This window comes from Aegilops tauschii, chromosome 4 (genome assembly GCF_002575655.3).
Source record: "Aegilops tauschii subsp. strangulata cultivar AL8/78 chromosome 4, Aet v6.0, whole genome shotgun sequence".
In the NCBI taxonomy this organism is placed as follows: domain Eukaryota; kingdom Viridiplantae; phylum Streptophyta; class Magnoliopsida; order Poales; family Poaceae; genus Aegilops; species Aegilops tauschii.
In genome coordinates this window covers 32,894,414-32,910,530 of record NC_053038.3, presented here as the reverse complement: position 1 = coordinate 32,910,530, position 16,117 = coordinate 32,894,414, and positions in this window count along the sequence as shown.

Genomic DNA, 16,117 nt, shown 5'->3' with positions numbered 1-16,117 from the left:
ATTACATGCAACAAATAGCCCACTAAATTAGAAAATAACTACTCTTAAAGGAGATGTGTTTGTGAAAATGCTTCCACCTATCTTGGAAGATGATCACATGTGCACTAGTGTGCCTACCAGGCAATTGAAGTTGCAACAAACAAAACTAGTGCCATCTATGTGGGTTGTGTTTGTTGGCTAACACTAGTAGGGAAAGCTGACATCATGACAAACACACTCCTTGCATTCCACTTGTTGAAACAAGGTGAAGAAGCCACCAACACCAACCGTGATGAAGAGTATATTGTGTTGTTGGGATGGAAGGGAGCCCCTGAACTAGGCCAAATGGTTCCTTGTTGTCACGCTCATAAAAATGATACTTCCTCATTGAGAAGTGACTATGTGAGCCTTGAGATGCAAGTTTGGATGGATAAAATGCCATGTTGTGCCGAGCAAATGAAGGCATGCTCAAGTTAATAGATACAAGCGAATAGGACATCATCGCACAAATGAGGGGAGAGAGGCGCCATAAGAAAGGAGCAACGGGTGTTGGTCCATCTACCTTGCTCCAACGTCGAGGGTGGATGTTGCCAAGATTAGATCAAAGATAACAAGAGGAGAGGTTATTTTAAAAATGAACTACAGAGAGAGGATTTGAAAAAGGGAAAGTAATATGTAAGGTTTCCTTTGTTTGGGTTGCGATTGTTACTGAAGTGATTATGTATTGTTTATGGCGGGAATGGGTTTCTGGACTAGAAGTAGCGACGATAAAGGTTGAGTGTCTAGTGACACAACTAAGGAGTGGTTGTGAGCTAGGGAAAATCGTGTAATACCCATAGGGTGCTAAGATAAACAAAGAGGTATCAATTCTATCACTCATTCATCAAATGAAGTCAGAATATCATAACCAAGTAATGGTGTTGCTCGTTCGACGCTAGGAATGTAGTTTTCACCTACATCACATGTGTAACTCTTTACCACATAACTTGTCTCTGATGTAAGTGTGAAGTATCACAGACACACTATGTTAGTGCATATCTCTCTCTAAGTGTTTTTGGTGTTTGATGACAATGCGTTTGCGGACTAATCGTATGCATTGAGCATTTCAGATATTCATTCATTGGCACGAGACGATTTATTCCCCTCGGAGCTCAAAGAGAAGACGATGTAGTTCTCCTTCGTTTCAGTTTTGGTGGACTTGAGTCGTAGGAGATACCGTACTATCAAGAGGGGGTCTGTATCGGAAAGGATAGGGTGGAATCAACAAGTACACATCTCTTTTGCACCCCGGCTCCTTTCCTCATCCTTGGAGGATCCTCCGGTATCGTGGAAGTGGCATAGGAGAGGTGCCAGCGGTAGTACCGCGGCCCTGAGCGGAAGTACCGCCGAGAGCAACATGCGGTAGTACCGCCCAGAGCATCAAGCAGCAGTACCGCTCCGGTTCCGCGCTAGTACCGCCTCGACTCGAGACCTGCGTTTCTCGTGCCGGGTTCAGCGGTAGTAGGTGCCGTAGTACCACTCATAAGCGGTAGTACCACACCTACCACCGCTGCTAGTGCCCCTCAAAGGCCCGCTCCTCCGTCCCTTCCCCCTTCTCGTGTGCAGGTGTTGTCCGCAGTCCCAGCGGTAGTACCGCTGGGCCAAGCGGCAATACCGCTGTGGCCAGCGGTAGTACCGCTCCCTTGAGCAGTAGTACCGCTCGCTGCGGGCTAAATGAGGGGATAGCGGTTGGATTGTTCCCCCACTATAAAACGGGGGTCTTCTTCCTCAAGAAGACTCACCTCTCCTCCCCCGAAACTCCATTGTTGCTCCAAAGCTCATTTTCGCCCGATCTCTCTCCCTAGCCAATCAAACTTGTTGATTTTCCAGGGATTGGTTGAGAAGGCCCCGATCTACACTTCCACTAAGAGAAATTTGATTCCCCCACTAATCCCTTGCGGATCTTGTTACTCTTGGGTGTTTGAGCACCATAGACGGTTGAGGTCACCTCGGAGCCACATTCCATGGTGGTGAAGCTCCGTGATTCGTTGGGACCCTCCAATCCGGTTGTGGAGAGAGCCCCAACCTTGTTTGTAAAGGTCCGGTTGCCGCCTTCAAGGGCACCACTAGTGGAATCACGACATCTCGCATTGTGTGAGAGCATGAGGAGAATGCGGTGGCCCTAGTGGCTTCTTGGGAGCATTGTGCCTCCACACCGCCCCAACGGAGACGTACTTCCCCTCAAAGGGAAGGAACTTCGGTAACACATCCTCGTCTCCACCGGCTCCACTTGTGGTTATCTCTTACCTTTACTTTGTGCAAGCTATTATTGTGTTGTATCCTTTGCTTGCACTTGTTGTTGTTGTTGTTGTTAGCATCATATAGGTTGCTCACCTAGTTGCACATCTAGACAACCTTTGCTGCTAACCCTAATTGTTAAGAAAAGCTAAAATTGGCAGTTGCCTATTCACCCCCTCTAGTCAACCATATCGATCCTTTCAATTGGTATCAGAGCCTCGTCTCTTTATTAAGGGTTTCACCACCCGAAGAGTATGGTTGACATCGAGGAGGAAGTGCCCGAGGCCGTGGAGTTGACTTCGATCACACGAGACGACTTAAATGAAGCTATGGCTTCACTTAAGACGTCTATGACGATCGAATTCAAGTCCATGCTAAAAGAATTGCTTGAGGGATTGAAAGCTTCTCCCGATCCTTTGCTTGTGGTACATCCCATCGCATCGGAATCGGAGGCCAATTCCGGTAAGGAAGCGACTAAAGGTACTCATGTTTCTTCCCCTCATGACAAGAATGGGACGGGAACCTTTACCTCGATTCCCCCTCCCCCGGTATATGGAGGACCGGTTCCTACACCTCGCATCAATAATCTTGGTCCTCCTCCTAAGCTTGTTAAGGGTGATTTTGCTAATTGGGTTTTTCGTATCAAGTCTCATTTGAATCACAGCTCATCAAACCTTTGGAGAATCATTGAGCAAGGCTTCTACCCGCATGATCCAAACAACTTCACCCCAAGAAAAGAAGTGGACAATCAATACAATCACTCCACTTTGTTCATCCTTCAAGATGCGGTGCCACCCGAAGATCTATCCCACTTGCGTCCCTTCACTCGTGCAAAGGATTGTTGGGAACACATTGTATCTTTGTATAAGGGGAGCTCAAGCATCCAACGGTCCAACTTTGAAGTGGTCCTTGATGAGGCCGATGAATTCGTGATGCTAGAAGATGAAGATTCGCGTGATCTCTACTGGAGGGTGACAACTCTTGCGGTTGCTCTCCAAGACCATGGGAGCAAGGATACGGATGACAATTGGATCAAGTGCAAGTTTCTCAAGGCCATTATGCCCTTCAACAAGGCCACGTCTTCCGTGATTCGTCAAAGGCTAGACTTTCACACCTTAACCTCAAGTGAAGTGTTGGATGAGTTTATTGCCATGAACATCATGAACAAGACCGCCGATAATGCTCTTGCTCGTGTCCAGTCAAAGAAAAGCTCAACCACCCTTGCTTTGAAGGCCAAGGCCATTCCGGAAGAGGAAGAGGAGGAAGAAGAGGAGTGTTGCCCCGAGGATACCAAATATGCTTACCATGAGCACATGGCTCTTGCGTCAAGGCAATTTTGGGGCAACAAGAGGAACTCAAGGCCCAACTTCACCAAGAACAACTCAAGTGGCTTAAAGAACAAGCAACATGTGAGGACTTGCTACAATTGCGGCAATGTCAGTAACTTTTGTGGCGGAGTGCCCTTATGAGAAGAGGGAAGACAATGGTGGCAAACCCATTCGCAAAGACAAAGCCAAGTCTTTCCCAAGCAAGAACAACAGACTCCTCCAAAGGGCTTGGTGGCGCATGAAGAGTACGCCTCCGATGATGATGATGAAGACACAAGTGGAGAAGGAATGGAAATGGCAACCATTGCAATTGCCACATCTCCCCCCTCCAAGGTCTCTCTCTTCGGCACCCCAACGAGAACACCATTGCCAAGTGCCTCATGGCCAAAGGTATCAACAAGGTAACCTCAAACATCAAAACCACCATCACTACTACTCCTTCACTGTTAGATTGTGTTGATGATAGTGAGGTGGTAAATGTTGATGAGAATCAGTTTACCAAGTTTGTGAATAAGCTCAAGGGTGAATCCAAGAAGCACTTTGTTGCTCTCTTGGAACAACTTGGTGAGGCCAATGACATCATTGAGACTCATGAGGATACTATTTCCAAGATGGAGGGACATAGTCGTGATTATGCCGATGAGATTGCGGATCTTTCCAATGCTCTTGAGGAAGAGCAAGGTCTTCGTTTGGCTCTTGAGGAGTCACACAACGTTGATCGTGCTAAATTACAAAAAGATCTTGACCATGCTATTGTTCTTTCCCGTGTGCTTAAATCTGAGAAAGTTGCACTTGGGGTTGACCATGATAGACTCAAGGAAGAGTTTGATACACTTTACAAGGCTCACAAGGTCTTGAAGGGTGTTCATGCTTCTCTCAAAGAGTCTCATGATCAACTCCAAGTGAAGCTAACCAAGGAGATTTCCACATGTCCTCTTTTTGTTCTAATTGATAATGCCCATGCTACTAACCCTTGTTGTGAGCATGTGCATCTTGTGGAGTGCTTAACCATAAAATTATCAAACTCATCTAAGCATTGGCTAGCAAACTTAGTAGGCGGGATTTCAGCTTTATCATATCTATAGAGAGAATTTACCTTTACTACATGTGTCGGGTTATTAAGGCCATGTATTTCTTCGATAGGTGGTAAATTAAGGCCATGTATTTCTTCAACGGGAGGTAAATTCTTGACATCTTCAGCTTTTATACCTTTTTCTTTCATAGATTTCTTTGCCTCTTTCATATCTTCAGGACTGAGGAATAGAATACCCCTTTTCTTCGGAGTTGGCTTAGGAGTTGGTTCAGGGAGTGTCCAATTGTTTTCATTCGTCAACATATTATTCAATAGAATTTCAGCTTCATCAACAGTTCTTTCCCTGAAAACACAACCAGCACAACTATCCAGGTGGTCTATGGAAGCATCGGTTAGTCCATTATAAAAGATATCAAGTATTTCATTTTTCTTGAGAGGATGATCAGGCAAAGCATTAAGTAATTGGAGAATCCTTTCCCAAGCTTGTGGGAGACTCTCTTCTTCAATTTGCACAAAATTATATATATCCCTTAAAGCAACTTGTTTCTTATGAGCAGGGAAATATTTAGCAGAGAAGTAATAAATCATATCCTGGGGACTACTGATACGTCTCCGTCGTATCTACTTTTCCAAACACTTTTGCCCTTGTTTTGGACTCTAACTTGCATAATTTGAATGGAACTAACCCGGACTGACGCTATTTTCAGCAGAATTGCCATGGTGTTATTTATGTGCAGAAACAAAAGTTCTCGGAATGACCTGAAACTCCACGGAACTTATTTTGGGAAAATATTAAAAATACTGGAAGAAGAATCCATGTCAGGGGGCCCACACCCTGTCCACGAGGGTGGGGGGCGCGCCCCCTGCCTCGTGGGCCCCCTGACGCTCCACCGACCTCAACTCCAACTCCATATATTCGTGTTCGGGGAGAAAAAAATCAGAGAGAAGGATTCATCGCGTTTTACGATACGGAGCCGCCGCCAAGCCCTAAAACCTCTCGGGAGGGCTGATCTGGAGTCCGTTCGGGGCTCCGGAGAGGGGGATTCATCGCCGTCGTCATCATCAACCATCCTCCATCACCAATTTCATGATGTTCACCGCCGTGCGTGAGTAATTCCATCGTGGGCTTGCTGGACGGTGATGGGTTGGATGAGATTTATCATGTAATCGAGTTAGTTTTGTTAGGGCTTGATCCCTAGTATCCACTATGTTCTGAGATTGATGTTGCTATGACTTTCCCACTACTAGGAAAAGGGCTATAGATAATATGGACACTAATGGCGCACCACACATGTGGTGTGCCACTATTATATACTAATGGCGCACCATGTGTTGGTACGCCATTAGTGTCCAAATACTAATGGCGCACCACATCCACGGTGCGCCACTACTAACATTTTTTTATTTTTTTTCAAAACTAGTAATGGCGCACCACACCCTCGGTGCGCCACTACTAACAATTTTTTTTTCAAAACTAGTAATGGCGCACCGAGGGGACAGTGCGCCATTACTAGTTTTAACTAGTAATGGCGCACCACACCCTCGGTGCGCCACTACTAATTTTTAAATTGTTAGTAGTGGCGCACCGAGGGTGTGGTGCGCCATTACTAGTTAGTAATGGCGCACCACACCCACGGTGCGCCATTACTAACTTTGCCCAAAAATTCCACCGAATGCACCCCCCTGTGGACCGCCTTTTCAGTTTTAGAAAAAAATAAAAGAAAGTGATGGAAATGTCAAAAAAAAAAAGTTTCCCATGTGATATGTGGTCTACTTGTTGGGAAAATTTACAAATATGAATTTCGACTTTATTTGCAAAATCTCTCTGAAATTTGTAAAATGGGCATAACTTTTGCATACGAACTCGGATTAAAAAGTTTTTTATATGAAAAATCATCTACTCGAAAAGTTACATACGATTTGAACCGGGGAACTTTGTTCAACATCTTCAAAATCCTCAAAAACCTAACAGAAAGAAAGATACGGGGCTTTTAAGATCTAGAGGGGGAAAATGAAAAAAATTCAAAGGTGCGCCACTAGTAACAGAAAAAAAAAATGGTTTCAAAAAACTTTTTTTTGAATTTTTTCAAAATATGATACGTAATATGATCGGGAAGTTTGAAATATTTTTCAAAATTTCATCACACTCATGAACATGAACAAAGTCCTAGACATCAACAAGGTTTAATAGGATTGATATGATAGATATATCAACAAGTGCCTCTGAAGTGAGCTGGTGCTGGGGTTGGATAGAACTGCGAAGTTAAGCATGCTCGGGCTGGAGTAGTGTGAGGATGGGTGACTTTCCGGGAAGTTTGACCACGGAGTGCGATTTGACTTGAGATTAAGCATATTGGCTTGAGATTAAGCCATAGTGACCCGAGATTAAGAAAAAAACAAAAAAAATTGTGAATTTTTTTTAAAAAAATTGAAATAAAATTTCTGAAAAAAATTGTTAGTAATGGCGCACTTCTATGTGGTACGCCATTACTAAGTCAGATAGTAATGGCGCACCGTGGGATATACTAATGGCGCACTCCCTAGTGCGCCATTAGTATACCAGATACTAATGGCGCACCTGTGGTGCCCCATTAGTAAAAAATTCTAATGGCGTGATGCTAGTGACGCACCTGTAGTGCGCCATTAGTAGCCAAAACAGGTGCGCCACTAGCAGGCCTTTTCCTAGTAGTGTGCTATGCTTAATGCTTGTCACTAGGGCCGGAGTGCCATAATTTCAGATCTAAACCTATTATGTTTTCATGAATATATGTGAGTTCTTGATCCTATCTTGCAAGTCTATAGTCACCTACTATGTGTTATGATCCGGCAACCCCGAAGTGACAATAATCGGGACCACTCCCGGTGATGACCGTAGTTTGAGGAGTTCATGTATTCACTATGTGTTAATGCTTTGGTCCGGTACTCTATTAAAAGGAGGCCTTAATATCCCTTAGTTTCCACTAGGACCCCGCTGCCACGGTAGGGTAGGACAAAAGATGTCATGCAAGTTCTTTTCCATAAGCACGTATGACTATATTCGGAGTACATGCCTACATTACATTGATGAATTGGAGCTAGTTCTGTGTCACCCTATGTTATGATTGTTACATGATGAACCGCATCCGACATAATTCTCCATCACTGATCCAATGCCTACGAGCTTTTCACATATTGTTCTTCGCTTATTTACTTTTCCGTTGCTACTGTTACAATCACTACAAAACCCAAAAATATTACTTTTGCTACCGTTACCGTTACTTCCATATTGCTTTGCTACTAAATACTTTGTTGCAGATACTAAGTTATCCAGGTGTGGTTGAATTGACAACTCAACTGCTAATACTTGAGAATATTCTTTGGCTCTCCTTGTGTCGAATCAATAAATTTGGGTTGAATACTCTACCCTCGAAAACTGTTGTGATCCCCTATACTTGTGGGTTATCAAGACTATTTATGGCGCCGTTGCCGGGGAGCATAGCTCTATTCTTTGAGTCACTTGGGATTTATATCTGCTGGTCACTATGAAGAACTTGAAAGACGCGAAAACAACAATTTATCCCTCAACTACGAGGGGAGGTAAGGAACTGCCATCTAGCTCTGCACTTGATTCACCTTCTATTTTGAGTAAGCTTGCGACACCTAAACCTGCTTCTGCTATTCATTCTGATATGCCGCATGTTATTGATGATGCTGCTTCTGCTATGCATGATACTTATGATGAAACTACTTCTATGCTTGATACTACTGTGCCACTTGGTGAATTTCTGGATGAACAACTTGCTAGGGCTAGAGAGAATGAAATTATTGAAACTGATAATATTGAAGATAGTGATGATGAAGATTCTTCCCCTAATAGATATGAATTGCCTGTTGTTCCTAAGGGTTATGTTATGGATGAAGAAGCTGCTAGAGCTATTTTAGCTTGCAATGATAGATATGATCTAAAGAGGTTATTAGCTAAATGGAAGCAACAATCTCTTAATGCTAGAATGAAACCTGACCCTGCTTTTGCTACTTCACCTATCTGTGTTACTGATAAGGATTATGAATTCTCTGTTGATCCTGATATAATTACTTTGGTTGAATCTGATCCTTTTTATGGCTATGGATCTGAAACTGTTGTGGCACATCTTACTAAATTAAATGATATAGCCACCCAGTTCACTAATGATGAGAAATCCCGCTACCTTTATATGCTTAAAATATTTCCGTTCTCATTAAAGGGTGATGCTAAGATATGGTTTAATTCTCTTGATCTTGGTTGTGTGCGTAGTCCCCAGGATATTATTTATTACTTCTCCGCTAAATATTTCCCTGCTCATAAGAAACAAGCTGCCTTAAGGGATATATATGTAATTTTGTGCAAATTGAAGAAGAGAGTCTCCCACAAGCTTGGGGGAGGCTTCTCCAATTACTTAATGCTTTGCCTGATCATCCTCTCAAGAAAAATGAAATACTTGATATCTTTTATAATGGACTAACCGATGCTTCCAGAGATTACCTGGATAGTTGTGCTGGTTCTGTTTTCAGGGAAAGAACACCGGATGAAGCTGAAATTCTTTTGAATATGTTGACAAATGAAAATAATTGGACACTTCCTGAGCCAACTCCTGAGCCTATTCCTAAACCAACTCCGAAGAAGAGGGGTGTTCTATTTCTCAGTCCTGAAGATATGCAAGAGGCAAAGAAATCTATGAAAGAAAAAGGTATTAAAGCTGAAGATGTTAAGAATTTACCTCCTATTGAAGAAATACATGGTCTTAATCTACCGCCTGTTCAAGAAATACATGGCCTTAATCCATTATCTAATGAAGAAACTCATGGTCTTGATAACCCGACACAGGTAGTAAAGGTAAATTCTCTCTATAGATTTGATGAAGGTGATATTCCTCACTATAAGTCTGCTAGACAATGCTTAGAAGAATTTGATAATTTTATTGTCAAACAAGAAAACTCCAATGCTTATTTTGGTAGACAATTGAAATACAATTCCGATATGCTTGAACACTTGGGTGATTATATGTCTAGAGTTAAAGGTGAACTTAAACTCATTAGTAAACATGCTTCTATGGTTACCACTCAAGTAGAACAAGTACTTAAAGCTCAGAATGATTTGCTCAATGAATTGAATAGTAAGAATAATGATTATGCTGTTAGAGTGGCTACTAGAACTGGTAAAATGACTCAGGAACCTTTGTATATCCTGAAGGCCACCCTAAGAGAATTGAGCAAGATTCCCAGAGAAATAATATAGATGCACCCAGTCCTTCTAAAAAGAAGAAAAAGAAAAATGATAGGACTTTGCATGCTTCTAGTGAACCTATTGCTGACACACTTGAGAATCCCAATGATATTTCTATTTCTGATGCTGAAACACAATCTGGTAATGAACATGAACCTAGTGGTAATGTTAAAGATGATGTTCATGTTGATGCTCAACCTAGCAATGATAATGATATAGAAATTGAACCTTCTGTTGATCTTGATCACCCACAATCAAAGAATCAACGTTATGATAAGAGAGACTTTGTTGCTAGGAATCACGGTAAAGAAAGAGAACCATGGGTTCAGAAATCCATGCCTTTTCCTCCCAAACCATCCAAGAAAAAGGATGATGAGGATTTTGAGCGCTTTGCTGAAATGATTAGACCTATCTTTCTGCGTATGCGTTTGACTGATATGCTCAAAATGAACCCTTATGCTAAATATATGAAAGAAATTGTTACTAATAAAAGAAAGATACCGAAAGCTGAAATTTCCACCATGCTTGCTAATTATACTTTTAAGGGTGGAATACCAAAGAAACTTGGAGATCCAGGAGTACCTACTATACCATGCTCCATTAAAAGAAACTATGTTAAAACTGCTTTATGTGATCTTGGAGCCGGTGTTAGTGTTATGCCTCTTTCTTTATATCGTAGACTTGATTTGAATAAGTTGACACCTACTGAAATATCTTTGCAAATGGCCGATAAATCAACTGCTATACCTGTCGGTATTTGTGAGGATGTGCCTGTTGTGGTTGCAAACGTTAGTATTTTAACGGACTTTGTTATTCTTGATATTCCCGAAGACGATAGTACGTCTATTATTCTTGGAAGACCCTTTTTGAATACTGCAGGGGCTGTTATTGATTGCAATAAAGGCAATGTCACTTTTCATGTTAATGGTAATGAGCATACGGTACACTTCCCGAGGAAACAACCTCAAGTTCATAATATCAACTCTATTGGAAAAATTCCATCGATTATTTTTGGAGGTTTTGAATTTCCTCTTCCCACTGTCAAGAAGAAATATGATATTCTTATTATTGGGGATGTGCATATCCCCGTTGAGGTAACATAGTGTTATTCGAAATTTCTCCGGTTCCATGTTATTCGAAATGAGTTTGTTAACAAGACTTGATCAACCTTGTTAGTGGATTCCTTTTGATGAGCATGAGATGGATGAAACTAGAAGGCACAACCTTCTGTACCCTCTCTCTACTTTCTGTTATTTAGTTGAAATAAAGTAAAAATAGTATTTTTCTGTCAGTTTTCTGAATTATCCGTGCAATATAAAAATACCCCGAAAATAAAAGTTCTCCAAATGCCCTGAAATTAAAATATGATTTTTTCTGGAATATTTGAGAATATCTGGCACTGAGAACACAGCAGGGGGAGCAAGCACCTAGCCACGAGGGTCCAGGGCGTGCCCCCTGCCTCATGAGCCCATGGTGGCTCCCCTCCACTTATTCCTGCACCCACACACTCCTTCTTCCTCCCAAAAAATCACCATCCAGCTCAAGCACGAGTTCTAGCTCATTTTGCTGCGATTTTTGATCTCCTTGCTCAAAGCACCTCTCACAAAACTGCTTGGGGGGATTGTTCCTTGGTATGTGACTCCTCCATTGGTCCAATTAGTTTTTGTTCTAGTGCTTTATTCTTTGCAAATTTGTGCTGCCTAGGTGACCATGTTCTTGGGCTTGCATGACAAATTTATATGGTTCCAAGTAGTTCTAATGCATGATATAGGCTCTAGGCACTTGTAGGAGTAGTTGCTATCAATTTTGTTGAGCTTGGCTCACTTTTATTTGAAGTTACTAAAAATTTCAGAAATTTTTCAGAGGAAGAAATATGCTTAGGAAAATGTACCAAGGTGGTTCTTCAAGGAAGCAAGGACCCAGGCTTGCAATGCGTGATGCTGACGATGAGCCACCAAGGAACGCCCCAGTGAGGCCTTGTGAATGGCCTTCAAAAAACTTTATGGATCGAGCGGGAATCAAGGAAGAATTTAACGCATATTTGTGTAACGCTGATCTTGTGAGCTTCGAGGAGGAAAAGTGCCGCCAGTACCACTATCTCACTAGTTCCTTTGTGAGGAGGTTTGAATTTTCATCTTCACGCAATTCTCCAACTGTCTTGTTTGATCTTTATGAAAAATCTTATACGATGGACTTAGAGGATTTTACCACTGCTTGCAAACTTCCACAATGGGGTAGTGCTAGTGAACCTCGCAAATATGAATTTAGAGATTTTCTTGCTAGTATAACTGTGGGGGAATCTAGAGATATAGCACAAGGTACCATAGGGAGCATTCATTTTCCTGCTATACATTATTTTGCCCTCTTCATAGGTAGGTGCATAAATGGTAAAGATGAAGCATGTCATATGTGTGTCCCTGACCTCAGTATTCTTAGGAGTGTTGTGTTAGGAGACAAATCTTATAATTTGGGAGCCATTGTTGCACGTAGGTTGCATCATAATAGATTTAATGGAGATTTCTTCGGTGGAATTTATGCAACCCGCTTAGCTGATTTTCTTGGTGTAACCATACGTAATGATGACATTGAATTGCCTCCTACTTACCTAGACTTTAATGCTATGGTTCACCACCAGTTTGTCGAGAGGAATGAACCACCTCTCCAGTACCGACTAATCTTTGACAGGCGTCGCCCTGTCAATATTATTCTCCCTGCTCCTGCTCTCTTTGACTTTCAGGCAAAAGGAAGACATTTTATAACCAGGGAGGAGGCAGATGAGTACGAGAGGAGGGCGGAGGCATCTCGCCGCCACGCTGCAGCCCAGGAGGCAATAGCCGTCGCATCTCAGTACGACCCCAGTTATAACTTTGGATATCCGCCAGGCCATCCGTGGCAATAAACCAACTTAGGCCAAAAGCCTAAGCTTGGGGGAGTACGTATTTCCCACCGACATTACATTCATGTTCACACACTCATTGCTAGATGTCGGTGCTCATACTTTTTCACTGTAATATCCATGCTAGTTTATTTTTCTTGCTTTCTTCTTGTGTGTTTGAAAAACCTTAAGAAAACCAAAAAAATAGTGTAGCTTTTAGTTAGTTTACCTTTCTTGCTATAGTAGTAATAATTAAAAAGAAAACCCAAAAAAGATTTCCCGTTCTTCTTTTGCTTGTTGGGAGCTTTCCCGTGTAAATAGTTTTATTTCTTTTCTTTTCTTTGGGGGTCGATAGGAGAAGACCATAATGAAATTGTTGAAGTGGCTCTTATATGCATTATTGTTGATTTAATCAAGAGCCCATATTGCCATGTCTTCTCCTGTTTCTTGAATGCTCGCAGATTCCAGCTTAGTCCAATGCACGTGCACTCTTATTATTATTCACATCGTTCGGTCGTGCAAGTGAAAGGCAATTATGACGATATATGATGGACTGGCTGAGATGAGAAAAGCTGGTATGAACTCGGTCTCTCTTGTTTTTGTAAATATGATTAGTTCATCGTTCCCGATTCAGTCTATTATGAATAAACATGTTTGCAATGACAATTAGAGATTATAGTTGCTCGTGCCATGCTTGATTAGCTATGAGTTATAATGGTTTACCTTGCGTGCCAACATGCTATTAAAATGGTTGTGATGTGGTATAGCGGGGTGGTATCCTCCTTTGAATGATTGAAGTGACTCGACTTGGCACATGTTCACACATGTAGTTGAAACAAATCAACATAGCCTTCACGATATTTATGTTCATGGAGGATTATATCCTACTCATGCTTGTACTCAATGTTTATTAATTTTAATGCATGTTCATGACTATTGTCGCTCTCTAGTTGGTCGCCCCCAGTCTTTTGCTAGCCTTCACTTGTACTAAGCGTGAATACTATTTTTGCATCCAATCCCTTAAACCCCAAATTTATTCCAGATGAGTTCACTATACCTTCCTATATGCGGTATCTACCTGCCGTTCCAAGTAAATTTGTATGTGCCAAACTCTAAACCTTCAAATGAAATTCTGTTTTGTATGCTCGAATAGCTCATGTATCAACTACGGTTGTCCGTATCTTCCATGCTAGGCGGGTTATTCTCAAGAGGAGTGGACTCCGCTCCTCACTCACGAGAAAATGGCTGGTCACCGAGATGCCCAGTCCCATGCTTTATGCAAACTAAATCAAAATTATTGCAAACAAAACTCCCCCTGGGACTGTTGCTAGTTGGAGGCACTCGTTGTTTCGAGCAAGCCATGGATTGATGCTTGTTGGTGGAGGGGGAGTATAAACTTTACCATTCTGTTTGGGAACCGCCTATAATGTGTGTAGCATGGAAGATATCGCCATCTCTTGGTTGTTATGTTGACAATGAAAGTATGCCGCTCAAAATATTATTTATCTCTGCTTTAAAACCGAGCTCTGGCACCTCTACAAATCCCTGCTTCCCTCTGCGAAGGGCCTATCTATTTACTTTCATGTTGAGTCATCACCCTCTCATTAAAAAGCACCAGCTGGAGAGCACTGCTGTCATTTGCATTCATTACTATTAATTTATATTGGGTATGACTATGACTGGATCTCTTTTACCATGAATTACAATGTTTAGTCAGTCCTTGATCTTTAAAGGTGCTCTGCATTTATGTTTTGTGGTCTCAGAAAGGGCTAGCAAGATACCATCTTGTTATATCATATCATGATTGTTTTGAGAAAGTGTTGTCATCCGAGATTTATTATTATTGCTCGCTAGTTGATTATGCCATTGACATGAGTAAACATGAGACCTAAATGTTATTGTGAATATGGTTAGTCATAATCTTTGCTGAAAACTTGAATGCTGGCTTTACATATTTACAACAACAAGAGCAAACAGAGTTTGTAAAAGTTTTTTTTATCACTTTCAGTTTGTCAACTGAATTGCTTGAGGACAAGCAAAGGTTTAAGCTTGGGGGAGTTGATACGTCTCCGTCGTATCTACTTTTCCAAACACTTTTGCCCTTATTTTGGACTCTAACTTGCATGATTTGAATGGAACTAACCCGGACTGACGCTGTTTTCAGCAGAATTGCCATGGTGTTATTTATGTGCAGAAACAAAAGTTCTCGGAATGACATGAAACTCCATGGAACTTATTTTTGGAAAATATTAAAAATACTGGAAGAAGAATCCATGTCAAGGGGCCCACACCCTGTCCACGAGGGTGGGGGGCGCGCCTGCCCCCCTGGGCGCGCCCCCCTGCCTCATGGGCCCCCTGACGCTCCACCGACCTCAACTCCAACTCCATATATTCGTGTTCGGGGAGAAAAAAAATCAAAGAGAAGGATTCATCGCGTTTTATGATATGGAGCCGCCGCCAAGCCCTAAAACCTCTCGGGAGGGCTGATCTGGAGTCCGTTCGGGGCTTCGGAGAGGGGGATTCGTCGCCGTCGTCATCATCAACCATCCTCCATCACCAATTTCATGATGCTCACTGCCGTGCGTGAGTAATTCAACCGTGGGCTTGCTGGACGGTGATGGGTTGGATGAGATTTATCATGTAATCGAGTTAGTTTTGTTAGGGTTTGATCCCTAGTATCCACTATGTTCTGAGATTGATATTGCTATGACTTTGCTATGCTTAATGCTTGTCACTAGGGCCCGAGTGCCATGATTTCAGATCTGAACCTATTATGTTTTCATGAATATATGTGAGTTCTTGATCCTATCTTGCAAGTCTATAGTCACCTACTATGTGTTATGATCCGGCAACCCCGAAGTGACAATAATCGGGACCACTCCCGGTGATGACCGTAGTTTGAGGAGTTCATGTATTCACTATGTGTTAATGCTTTGGTCCGGTACTCTTTTAAAAGGAGGCCTTAATATCCCTTAGTTTCCGCTAGGACCCCGCTGCCACGGGAGGGTAGGACAAAAGATGTCATGCAAGTTCTTTTCCATAAGCACGTATGACTATATTCGGAATACATGCCTACATTACATTGATGAATTGGAGCTAGTTCTGTGTCACCCTATATTATGATTGTTACATGATGAACTGCATCCGGCATAATTCTCCATCACTGATCCAATGCCTACGAGCTTTTCACATATTGTTCTTCGCTTATTTACTTTTCCGTTGCTACTGTTACAATCACTACAAAACCCAAAAATATTACTTTTGCTACCATTACCGTTACTTCCATATTGCTTTGCTACTAAATACTTTGCTGCAGATACTAAGTTATCCAGGTGTGGTTGAATTGACAACTCAACTGCTAATACTTGAGAATATTCTTTGGC